Raw genomic sequence first — 13,046 nt, 5'->3', positions numbered from 1 at the left:
TGGAGCCCTATTTCGCACAAGTGTAAAACTTGCCTCACTGAGTGTTATGCCACAATGTTTGCTCCGGGTTATTGTTGGTATAAATGATGAGTCATGTTTCAAATTTCAAGCCTCTGCCAATCCATTTGATCGGTTTTCAAAAGGGTTCATTTAGCCATCGTTTTCAGTTCTCCGTAATTTCAATGCTATATCAGTTTAAGTAGCTATTTTTATGAGCGCGCCATTTGCATCCAGTCAGGATTTTGGTCAAACTGAGAATTCAAAGATTTAGTATGTACTTCAAGGTACCCGTGTTTCAAATTTGAGGGCCTACGGAGGTCGTTTGATATTTTTGAGAAAGGCATCATATGTTGCCAGAACATTGACTTCATCAGGTCTGCAGTGCCGACAAAGCCAGTTTGTCATTTTCGCCAATTAATATCTCTTCACTCGGGACTCATCTTGAGAAACCATTTGGTAGAATTCATGCTTGTATATCAGAGTACACGCCTATCAGATGGCGAGCTCTAGAAAGGTGTTTTGACAGGTTTGAAAATACGTCTTCGTGATTAAATGCGAAAATGTGGCGCAAGTGCCTGAAAGTCGTAGCATGCGGATTAATGATCCGAAAATGATGCCGATCGTTTCCAGAGGTATGGGTAAAGTTCCTGAAGCTTTTCAGAGGTCAATTGCATGAAAATGAAATTTTTTTTAGTCGGACCCACTTTGGGGCCCGACCTGGCTTATGCCCATGCATTGTTTTTATTGGCAATTTTTGCTTACCGGGGGAATTTCAGAACATTCAAATAATGATGCAAATCACCAAGTCAAAAGTCAAAGAAAGGATAGTTAATGAGTGTTTGGGGAATATATGATCATTTATTAGGCATAAAACTTGGTGTATATTTTCATTTATGGGGGATGCAAAGAATGCACATTTGAAAAGGCATGTTCAGCGGCCAAAATGAGGTGTGTGATTATGACATCATCTATAGCTGCTGTTATTATGAACCCAAATAGATCTAAAGATATGCTGGTAGATGAAAGTTGCTCGTCTGATCCAGAATATTGTGAGGCAACCCAGAATTGGTATTTTATGGCAAAAACGGTCTCAGAAAAGAATGCCTGGAACTTTTCAAAGGAGTTTGGCATTGACCTTGTCACTGTTTGTCCATCTTTGATTTTGGGACCCATGTTAAAGCCAACTATCAATGCTAGTTCTCTTTTGTTGTCAAGCTTATGACTGGTGATTCAGATACATGCGATAACAAAATAAGCAATATTATAAATGTCCGAGATTGTGCAAAAGCTCACTTACTTTCTTATGAAACTCATGTTGCAACAGAATGATATCTATGTTCAACTAATGCAATTACAACCGAGGAACTGTCTGGCATTCTTCAGAAGCTATACCCACGATATACTAATGCTTTCAGAAAATGGGTGTTTTAAAGTGAAAGCATTCTGAATACTTCATGAGTTGCAAAAAATGTGAAGCATGATGTGATTTGGCAGAGCCTCCCTCCTTGCTGTGCGTGGCATGGTGACAGAAAACGTTGAAATTCTCAAGCAAATAAAACTTTCAAGCCAATGTAATCAGTAGTTCAGTCTCTACGTGGTGTTTGACTTGCATGGTGTGAGGTTTTAAACTCCAACAACAAACACAATTGAGGCATAATGCCTATATCCTCTTAGCCTCTAGCACGTGACTGGTGTTTGGGAAGTGTATTGAGCTTGCAAGCAATTTCAAATCTGCAAGTGTAAAAACCAGATTCCCCAGCTTTTCAAGCTTATCCTTGGAGTTTGGCATGACACATAGAGGCCATTTGATTTCCAAGCAAATTTGCATTTGGGTAGAATTTCTCTCACGTGGTGGCAAAGGGGCAACAGTCATTCAAACCGAGTGCAAATAAAATACCAGTTAACCTCCTCCCTCACGTGCCTTCCTTTCTCTCCTCCCTGTTGGACATGGTGATGAGGAAGAGACTACAAAAATGAAAAAAATGCAATATGGTAGATTTGTTCTCCACGACCCTGCCAGTCACTCCTCCCGAATTTGATAGTGCATCCTTCATTTCCTTTTTAACGTGGTATGGTGAGTTTTTGCAGAAAATGTTTCAAACAAACCTATAACTCCACTGTTCTGCGTGGCTATTTGGAGGAATTAAGTTTCAAACAAGTGTAGTTTCCAGGTGTATTGTTACCCCCCCTGTGCAGGATATGGATGGTGAAGATGCCATTAAAATTTCCAAGTACATGCAGTTTTAGGCTAAAAGGAAATATCCCACATTGGCTGTGCATTGGAGTTTTTTGATATTTATAACCAAAAGCGCACCCGTCTAATATGTCAAAGCCATCAAGGCTTTTGACGAATGGTGCCCGTTGGGTGCCCAAGCGGACCCCACATGCATTGGCATGGATCCCAAGGTGACAGAGGAGGTGCTAGACGATGATAGGTGGACCCCACACAGGCACGCTTCTCGAGGCAAATGGGCGAATTTTGCAGAGAAAGGTTGACTTAACGAACGAGCATGTCCGTGATGGATCAATGATCTGCACTGCTTCGCGAAGGTGAGATGCACGAACGTTAGAGGCCGCGAAATGGCAAAAAACATTTCCGAAAATTGAGCAGGGTAAAGATCGTGCATGTTTCAGGAGATCGGACGATCCATGTTGCTTCGCGAAGGTAAGATGCTCACTCGTTAGAGGCTGTGAAATGGCGAAAGGCGAAATGGCGAAAACCAGGTGATGCTCAGGTGGCAGGTACAATCAGATATCCAGCAGGCAGGTCCCGTCTCGATGGCGTCTAGGTGGCGATGATGTGGCGCACAGGTGGCGACAGGTGGACAGACAAGTGGCGGTGATGAGGTGTCATCCCAAGTGGCATCCAGTCAGCCCTATCGACCAATCGGAGGCCACCACGTGGAAAAGCATCAGAGCACAACAAGAGCCAAAAATCAAAGTTAAATGCATATTAAACATATAGTTGAAACTATATTAAAAAATAGAAAATTTAAATGATGTGCACACATGAGGAATTAATTCGCTCAGGGCTCAATTTTTGGCCAAAATATGAAGTATTATATATTGCCGGAAAGCTCTTGGAGTGAGGAATCCAATTATGCAGTTATTTTTAACAAAGATCAGATATTTTGGGAGCAGTTTTGATGGGAATGAAATTCAGTTAGAGAGGAGACACTTGGCAATTTCAGTTGCAGATTTGATTTTCTTCCCTCTCCTTCTTATTCCAATTTTATTCTCATTGTAAGGGTTACAGAAATTTGGAGAAGGGCTCCATATTTTTCATGGCTTCCAATTCTGAGTTCTTTTCAAAATTGTACAGGGCAATGTCCTTTTCCATATAATAGAGTTTGATTCATGCTATAGGTGTTGTTTGTTGCAGGTTCTTATGTATGTAAGGCATACATAAATTCACACAAGATTGTCTCTAGATTTGTATTTCCATTTTATCAAATCAGATCCTCAAAGAGGATGAAATTTGTTGTCTCAAGGAGATAGTTGTGATTGTTTGCAGGGATTCTTCAAGGAAGGATTTAAATTCTGTAATAAATCATGAATAATGGAATATAGTTTCAAGATCTGATGATTTTGTGAATGATCTTAGTAATGCATTTATGCAAGGTATTAAGGCATGAATATTTAATAATGAAGATGGATTTGCAATCAAAGCTTCCATTTATAGTTTGATGCATGACTCTGTTGTCCTTGGATAAGGCACTGATCTTGCAATTAAGGGGGTTCTCAAACCAACTTAAAATCCAATCAGAATATCTTTAGTTTATGTTATGTTTTGAAATATTTCATCTATCTCATGCTCAAGCATAGTTGAGTTTTATGTGTAGATTTAGCCCATCTACAATAAACTACTTATTTGAGAGCCCTGGTGAGATCTATCTATTTATGTTGATGCTGTCATAGGTGTGTAATAGGTTTAATTCTAAGCATCAAAGGTATACCCACCTAGGTTTTGCAAAGCCTGAAGAGTAGAAGGATTCATATCGTTGTCATGTTATCCAAGCCCTGAGGTTCTTCATAGATTGAATTGGATACTTCATAGATCAATTGCAGGTGTTCTTGGGTTATCACTTTTGGTGAACAACAAAAGTGGCGACTTTGTTGGGGAATTGCTGAATAAGAATTGCCTAATTTCATATCCAGCCAGTTTGTCCATTGTGTATGCACAGAGTGTGAAAGTGATTTTATGAGTTAGAAACTGTTCCTTATTCTGGATTTGCAAGTATCCATGAGTTTCATGTCAAGAGTAATAGTGAATGCATTGTTGAGAGTTGTAAGAAGTTCTTGCAGCTGTGTGTGATTTTTTCCCCAATTCCTTATTGGGTGGCGACTCTGTGGTTCATACCAGTGTTAAATAGCCTGGAAGAGTGTTTATTGCAGCGAGATTGAAGGAGGAAATAGAGATTTAAACTTGTGTTGAATGGCGTTCTATTGTTCAAAATATCCTCTGTGCAAGAGGTGGCGACTCTGAGGTAAAAGACAGTGCTAAAATGTGAGGTAAATCTTCAGATCTACAAGTTTTACACCTACAAATCTCCAGGTATTTTTCAGAGGTTTTAAATGCAAGACATCTCTTCTGAAAATTTGAATGTGTAATGTTGTTTTCCCATTTAGTGAATAGCACTAGTCTAGAGGGAAAGAGGAATCACAAAATTAATTTGCATATCTATGATGCTAAAGTATCCAATGTATATGATCTTCTATATTATGCAAATTTGGAAAACCTTATGTCAAGCAATGTTAATGAATAGATTTGAATAAGGATATGTGCTTGAAGTGTTTTATCATTCAACACAAGGTTGCATAATCATTTGTGGGAGCAAGAATAAATGAATAGTGAAGTTTTTCAGCCCCAATCCTATCCACATATGACCATGCCTAGTAAACTGGAACAACCATGTAATAGGAAGAGTTTCAGTATGAAGTGTTATGCTGCTCTAAACTTTGAAGGTATTCCGGGTTACCCAAATCCCATACCCACAGAAATCAGAAAGTATTTGCCCATATTCAGTGGGAAGAAATCAGAATTAGCATGTCAACATGTGAAAAGATTTTCAAATTTGATGGGAGAGTTTGAAATTAGTCAAGAAGATGTGTGCATGAAATTGTTTGTTCAGTCATTGAAAGAGGATGCAAGGGATTGGTTTTCCTTTTTGCCAGTAGATTGTATTTCCTCATGGGAAGAATTAGTTTCAGATTTCATAGACCAATTTGATGAAAAAATGAGTGATTATGATATGATGAAAGAGTTCACTTATATACAAATCAGGGAAGATGAATTGGTACCAACATTTAATATTAGATTTTCACAAGCATTCACTAAAATTTCCAGAAAGTATAAGTTTGATGATACGGTATGTCTAGATATTTATATGAGTGCTTTTGGTAAGAAGACGGGTTTCCTATTGAGAAACAAAGAACCTAAAACCTTGTTTGAAGCTTTTAACACATCTAGGGACATCGAAAATAATTTAAAATTTGGGATAGCCAAGAAGTTTGTGTCTGCTATAGTTTCTTGTCAAAGCACCTTCAATGGTGAAATACCACTTGAAACTGATCAAAACATTCCGTGTCAAAATATGTCAAGCCCTACTGTTCCAAGTAGTTTTGCTGATATATATAATTCAAATTTAGATGAGAGTCAAGAACCTCTGCTGTCAATGTTGGTTGTCTCTCACAGTAATGATGGAATAATCAGTGGGAATTGTTGTGATAATGCTGATACAGAGATAGACATATATAAGGGATATGTACCATTTGATTTGTATGTCGGTTATGCTGATTATGTAGCTGCCAATTATGAAGCGAATCATGCATCTCTCAAGGATAGTGAAATTGAAAACAATGATGGTAATGAACATCGATCTTTAAATGTTGCTGATGTATTTGATGTTCAAATACCAAGTACTGAAGGATCGCCAAATGTGGCTGATTATGCAAGCGAAAATGCGCAATACAATATAAATCAGATTTTGATTAAGTCTGATAAATCTAAAAATGAAATTGTGAATGACATTGATGATGTGTTCAGTGCAAGTATACCCAGTGATGAATGTGTTTCAGAATGGAGTGGTGTTGCTGATTATGAGGACATTGAGTTCTATTCCCAGCACCTTGAAGGTATGCAAATGAACAATGAAGATCAATTTCAGAATGAGAACGATCTTGGCACAAGTGTTTTACTTTCTTATGATCAGCAAAATGAATGCCAGTCATGCAACTGAAAGTGGTTATGAGAATTCTTATTATTCATCTTGTGAAGATGATATGGGAGGAAACCAAGTTATGTACCTCAGCTATGAATATGAAAATAAAGGCGTTTGTGAAGATAAAAACATGTGTGAAAGTGCTGATAATGTTTTATTTTCAGATTTAAATGAAACCATATTTGAATGCTTTCAGAATTTGAAGTATCATGAAGAGGATGTGAATGTTGATAATATGCTTGAACCGGATATGGAGTTTTTTGTTTTTGGTACAAATATCCATGGTGCTGATTTCATTGATGAAAATGATGAAGTTTCCCCTTGTGCGGAACAAATTTGTAATGTTGATGAAGCTCTGAACAGCAGTAGCATGGGTTGTAAAAAATTACTTCATGATGAAGATAAGAGGCATGGGTTGTGTGATGATTATTTTAGACCACAAGTGGAAGTGTTTCAGGTGGATGTAAGCCTGAATGAGAAATATTTAGCTGAGGATTTGCTTTAGCCATAGGTATGCATTCTTTTCAATGAATGGGATATTGAGAATGCGAAAGTTTTGAGTTTGATAAACAAGGAGAGTATAGAGTGTGATCAGCATAGGGAAGTATCACATCTGAACCAAAATGTTTATGTTCCTTGTTTGCATCAGTTGGTTAGTAGTGTCCCTCATTCTATTGATTTAAATGATAATAAGGTATGTGCTGATGAGAATTACAATGTTGAAAATGAATGTTTTACTTTTGAGATTTAGCATGATGATGCCCTTGCAAATGGTAGAAATGATTGGGATAGTGAAGTGTATTGTAGCTTGTGGGAAGGCCTCTATGGTGAATTGTCTCATGTTTTTACTTGTGTTGAAGTAGTGTATGATTACAAAGTTCAGAATCAGACAAGAGGTATGCACACCAGTTGTTACAGTAATGAGACAATAGAGGTTGATTATAAGAATTATGCTCAGCTGTTATTGAAAAGTGCCTTTGTTTGGATCATGGTATCAAGTGATGAGAATCGGATTTTTGACAGAGGTAAATGCTAAGATTGATTGAGCAGTTTGTAATCAGTTGTCAGTAAGTTTGTATCTTGTATAGTCGCTTTGCTTTCAATTGTGTGGTTTTCAATAAAGTGCCTTGTTGTTTGGGTAGAATAGGGATGCCCTATTTTTTAGAAGAGAACAGAAGAGAAAGTGATCAGTTTTTGGGTGGTTTGCTTAACCATTGATTCTATATTCGTGTTGATCTTGCAATCAACCATCCCTAGTCAGAGCCACTGTTGGGACTCATTAAATTTGAGTCAAAGTTTATAGGCCCATTTCAAAATTTTGCTCTGCATGTTAGAAAAGTATCTAAATAAGGCAGTTTGAATGGCCTAGTTAGAGAGAGGGAAAGTGGAGCCAGTTGATTTTTAGAGGGTAAGGCTCGAGATTCATTTCCCACACCTTTCATTTGGCCTATACAGTGATGTGCAACTTTCAGAATTTAGTTTGGATAAGTTTATGAGGTACCCATTTTGAGAGGTGAGCTGAAAGTGCATTTTAGGCACAAATGCAGATTTTATTGAGTAGCCTACTTTGAGCAATAATATCTTTTTCCCTGTTGATTGTCATGAATAAATTCAAAATGGATTCAATTCTAGGCATAAATGTGAGTTATCTTACAAAATTTCAAGTTCTAATGAATTCATCTGCTTAGTTTTTGAAGATCAATCTGTTTGCAGTTTGTGTGTTTTGGCAAGTCCCTATTTTGACAGCTAGTCGGAGCCCTGTTTTGCACAAGTGTAAAACTTGCCTCACTGAGTGTTATGCCACAATGTTTGCTCTGGGTTATTCTTGGTATAAATTATGAGTCATGTTTCAAATTTCAAGCCTCTGCCAATCCGTTTGATTGGTTTTCAAAAGGGCTCATTTAGCCATCGTTTTCAGTTCTCCGTACTTTCAGTGCTATATCAGTTTAAGTAGCTATTTTTATGAGTGCACCATTTGCATCCAGTCAGGATTTTGGTCAAACTGAGAATTCAAAGATTTAGTATGTACTTCAAGGTACCCGTGTTTCAAATTTGAGGGCCTACGGAGGCCGTTTGATATTTTTGAGAAAAGCATCATATGTTGCCAGAACATTGACTACATCAAGTCCGCAGTGTCGACAAAGCTAGTTTGTCATTTTCACCAATTAATATCTCTTCACTCAGGACTTGTCTTGAGAAACCATTTTGTAGAATTCATGCTTGTATATTAGAGTACACGCCTGTCAGATGGTGAGCTCTAGAAAGGTGTTTTGACAGGTTTGAAAATACGTCTTCGCGATTAAATGCGAAAACGTGGCGCAAGTGCCTAAAAGTCGTAGAATGCGGATTAATGATCCGAAAATGATGTCGATTGTTTCCAAAGGTATGGGTAAAGTTCCCGAAGCTTTTCATAGGTCAGTTGCATGAAAACGAATTTTTTTTTAGTCGGACCCACTTTGGGGCCCGACCTGGCTTATGCCCATGCATTGTTTTTATTGGCAATTTTTGCTTACTGGGAGAATTTCAGAACATTCAAATAATGATGCAAATCACCAAGTCAAAAGTCAGAAAAAGGACAGTTAATGAGTGTTTGGGGAATATGTGATCATTTATTAGGCATAAAACTTGGTGTATATTTATGGGGGATGCAAAGAATGCACATTTGAAAAGGCATGTTCAGTGGCCAAAATGAGGCGTGTGATTATGACATCATCTATAGCTGCTATTATTATGAACCCAAATAGATCTAAAGATATGCTGGTAGATGAAAGCTGCTGGTCTAATCTAGAATATTGTGAGGCAACCCAGAATTGGTATTTTATGGCAAAAACGGTCTCAGAAAAGAATGCCTGGAACTTTTCAAAGGAGTTTGGCATTGACCTTGTCACTGTTTGTCCATCTTTGATTTTGGGACCCATGTTACAACCAACTATCAATGCCAGTTCTCTTTTGTTGTCAAGCTTATGACTAGTGATTTAGATACACACGATAACAAAATAAGCAATATTATAAATGTCCGAGATTGTGCAAAAGCTCACTTAGTTTCTTATGAAACTCATGTTGCAACAGAATGATATCTATGTTCAACTAATGCAATTACAACCAAGGAACTGTCTGGCATTCTTCAGAAGCTATACCCACGATATACTAATGCTTTCAGAAAATGGGTGTTTTAAAGTGAAAGCATTCTGAATATTTCATGAGTTGCAGAAAATGTGAAGCATGATGTGATTTGGCAGAGCCTCCTTCCTTGTTGTGCATGGCATGGTGACAGACAACGTTGAAATTCTCAAGCAAATAAAACGTTCAAGCCAATGTAATCAGCAGTTCAGTCTCTACGTGGTGTTTGGCTTGCATGGTGTGAGGTTTTAAACTCCAAAAACAAACGCAATTGAGGCATAATACCTATATCCTCTCAGCCTGTAGCACGTGACTGGTGTTTGGGAAGTGTATTGAGCTTCCAAGCAATTTCAAATCTGTAAGTATAAAAACCAGATTCCCCAACTTTTCAAGCTTATCCTTGGAGTTTGGCGTGACACATAGAGGCCATTTGATTTCCAAGCAAATCTGCATTTGGGCAGAATTTCTCTCATGTGGTGGCAAAGGGGCAGCAATCATTCAAACCAAGTGCAAATAAAATACCAGTTAACCTCCTCCCTCACGTGCCTTCCTTTCTCTCCTCCCTGTTGGACGTGGTGATGAGGAAGAGACTGCAAAAATGAAACAAATGCAATATGGTAGATTTGTTCTCCACGACCCTGCCAGTCACTCCTCTCGAATTTGATAGTGCATCCTTCATTTCCTTTTTAACGTGGTATGGTGAGTTTTTGCAGAAAATGTTTCAAACAAACCTATAACTCCACTCTTCTGCGTGGCTATTTGGAGGAATTAAGTTTCAAACAAGTGTAGTTTCCAGGTGTATTGTTACCCCCCCTGCGCAGGATATGGATGGTGAAGAGGCCATTAAAATTTCCAAGTACATGCAGTTTCAGGCTAAAAGGAAATATCCCACATTGGTTGTGCATTGGATTTTTTTTATATTTATAACCAAAAGCGCACCCATCTAATATGTCAAAGCCATCAAGGCTTTTGACGGACGGTGCCCATTGGGCACCCAAGCGGACCCCACACACGTGGGCACGGATCCGAAGGTGACCGAGGAGGTGCTAGACGGTGACAGGTGGACCCCACGTAGGCACACTTCCCAAGGCAAATGGGCGATTTTTGCAGAGGAAGACTGACTTAACTAGCGAGCATGTCCGTGATGGATCGATGATCCGTGCTGCTTCGCGAAGGCGAGATGCATGAAAGTTAGAGGCCGCGAAATGGCGAAAAGCATTTCCAAAAATTGAGCAAGGTAAAGATCGTGCATGTTTTAGGAGATTGGACGATCCACGCTGCTTCGCGAAGGTGAGATGCTCACTCGTTAGAGGCCGCGAAATGGCGAAAGGCGAAATGTGAAATGGCGAAAGCAAGGTGGCGCTCAGGTGGCAGGTACAGTCAGATATCCAGCAGGCAGGTCTCTTCCCGATGGTGCCTAGGTGGTGATGATGTGGCGATAGGTGGACAGACAAGTGGCGGTGATGTGGCATACACATGGCGGTGATGAGGTGTCATCCCAGGTGGCATCCAGTCAGCCCTATCGACCAATCGGAGGACACCATGTGGAAAAGCGTCAGAGCACAACAAGAGCCAAAAATCAAAGTTAAATGCATATTAAACATATAGTTGAAAGTATATTAAAAAATAGAAAATTTAAATGATGTGCACACATGAGGAATTAATTCGCTCAGGGCTCAATGTTTGGCCAAAATATGAAGTATTATATATTGCCGGAAAGCTCTCGGAGTGAGGAATCCAATTACATAGTTATTTTTAACAAAGATCAGATATTTTGGGAGCAGTTTTGACGGGAATGAAATTCAGTTAGAGAGGAGACACTTGGCAATTTCAGTTGCAGATTTGATTTTCTTCCCTCTCCTTCTTATTCTAATTTTGTTCTCATTGTAAGGGTTACAGAAATTTGGAGAAGGGCTCCATATTTTTCATGGCTTCCAATTCTGAGTTCTTTTCAAAATTGTACAGGGCAATGTCCTTTTCCATATAATAGAGTTTGATTCATGCTATAGGTGTTGTTTGTTGCAGGTTCTTGTGTATGTAAGGCATACATAAATTCACACAAGATTGTCTCTAGATCTGTATTTCCATTTTATCAAATCAGATCCTCAAGGAGGATGAAATTTGTTATCTCAAGGAGATAGTTGTGATTGTTTGCAGGGATTCTTCAAGGAAGGATTTAAATTCTGTAATAAATCATGAGTAGTGGAATATAGTTTCAAGATCTGATGATTTTGTGAATGATCTTAGTAATGCATTTATGAAAGGTATTAATGCATGAATATTTAATAATGAAGATGGATTTGCAATCGAAGCTTCCATTTATAGTTTGATGCATGACTCTGTTGTCCTTGGATAAGGCACTGATCTTGCAATTAAGGGGGTTCTCAAACCAATTTAAAATCCAATCAGAATATCTTTAGTTTATGTTATGTTTTGAAATATTTCATCTATCTCATGCTCAAGCATAGTTGAGTTTTATGTGTAGATTTAGCCCATCTACAATAAACTACTTGTTTTAGAGCCCTGGTGAGATCTATCTGTTTATGTTGATGCTGTCATAGGTGTGTAATAGGTTTTATTCTAAGCATCAAAGGTATACCTGCCTAGGTTTTGCAGAGCCTGAAGAGTAGAAGGATTCATATCCTTGTCATGTTGTCCAAGCCCTGAGGTTCTTCATAGATTGAATTGGCTACTTCATAGATCAATTGCAGGTGTTCTTGGGTTATCACTTTTGGTGAACAACAATTCTCAAGAAGTTAACTTTACTAAAGAAAGAGTGAATCATCATCTTCCATGAAGGCAATGTAAGACTTTAGATAGATTTGACTCATTCTAGATCAATCTTGATACCCTCCTTAGACACTATGTGTCCAAGAAGTTTACCTTTAGTCACCCCAAAAATTGACTTCTTGGGATTGAGGCAAATTCTATGCTATCTATACTTCTCAAGAACTTGTTGCTGATGGTAAAAATGATTTTGACGTTCTTTTAAAAAGGCAGTCAAATCATCAAGGTACACTATAATGAACTTACATAGAAAATCTTGAAAGGCTAATTCCATCGCTCTCTGGAAAGTAGTGCTAGCATTGATCAATCCAAAAGGCATCCCGTGATACAAAAACATGACCCAAGGAATAGTAAAGGCATTATTATGTTGGTCCTCTTTTCTCACCTCCACTTGGTTGTAGCTTGAGAAATCGTCTAACATAGACAACATCTATGAATCCATCACTGCTTGTAAAATTTGGTCAATTACTGGCAAAGGGCAATTCTCTTTCAATGATGCTTGATTTAGATTCTGAAAATCCACACAAATGTAGATCTCCCCATTCTTCTTCCAAACTGGGATAATATTGGCTATTCATGTTGAATGATGGATAAGAAAAATAATCCTTGTGCTCAACATCTTCTAGATTACAGAGAGAATGGTTCTTGAAATATTTGGATTATATTGCCTTTGTAATTGTCGGTGAGGTAAAAAACTAGATTTGAGTGGTATGTCATACTTAACCTCCTTCAGACGAAAAGATTTCAAATCATCATATGAGTAGGCCAAAATGTCCATGTATTTCTACAAAGTTTGACAAATTATCAACAACCCATTCTTCATTATCCTCATTATTTAAAGAACTAGAAGCTTCATCAGTTTGTAAGAAATACATAGCCATTCTAGAAGATTCAAAGAGAATTTGTGTCTTTTGATCA

Source organism: Cryptomeria japonica, chromosome 8 (assembly GCF_030272615.1).
Source record: "Cryptomeria japonica chromosome 8, Sugi_1.0, whole genome shotgun sequence".
Taxonomy (NCBI): domain Eukaryota; kingdom Viridiplantae; phylum Streptophyta; class Pinopsida; order Cupressales; family Cupressaceae; genus Cryptomeria; species Cryptomeria japonica.
Note: the sequence above shows the minus strand (reverse complement) of the source record.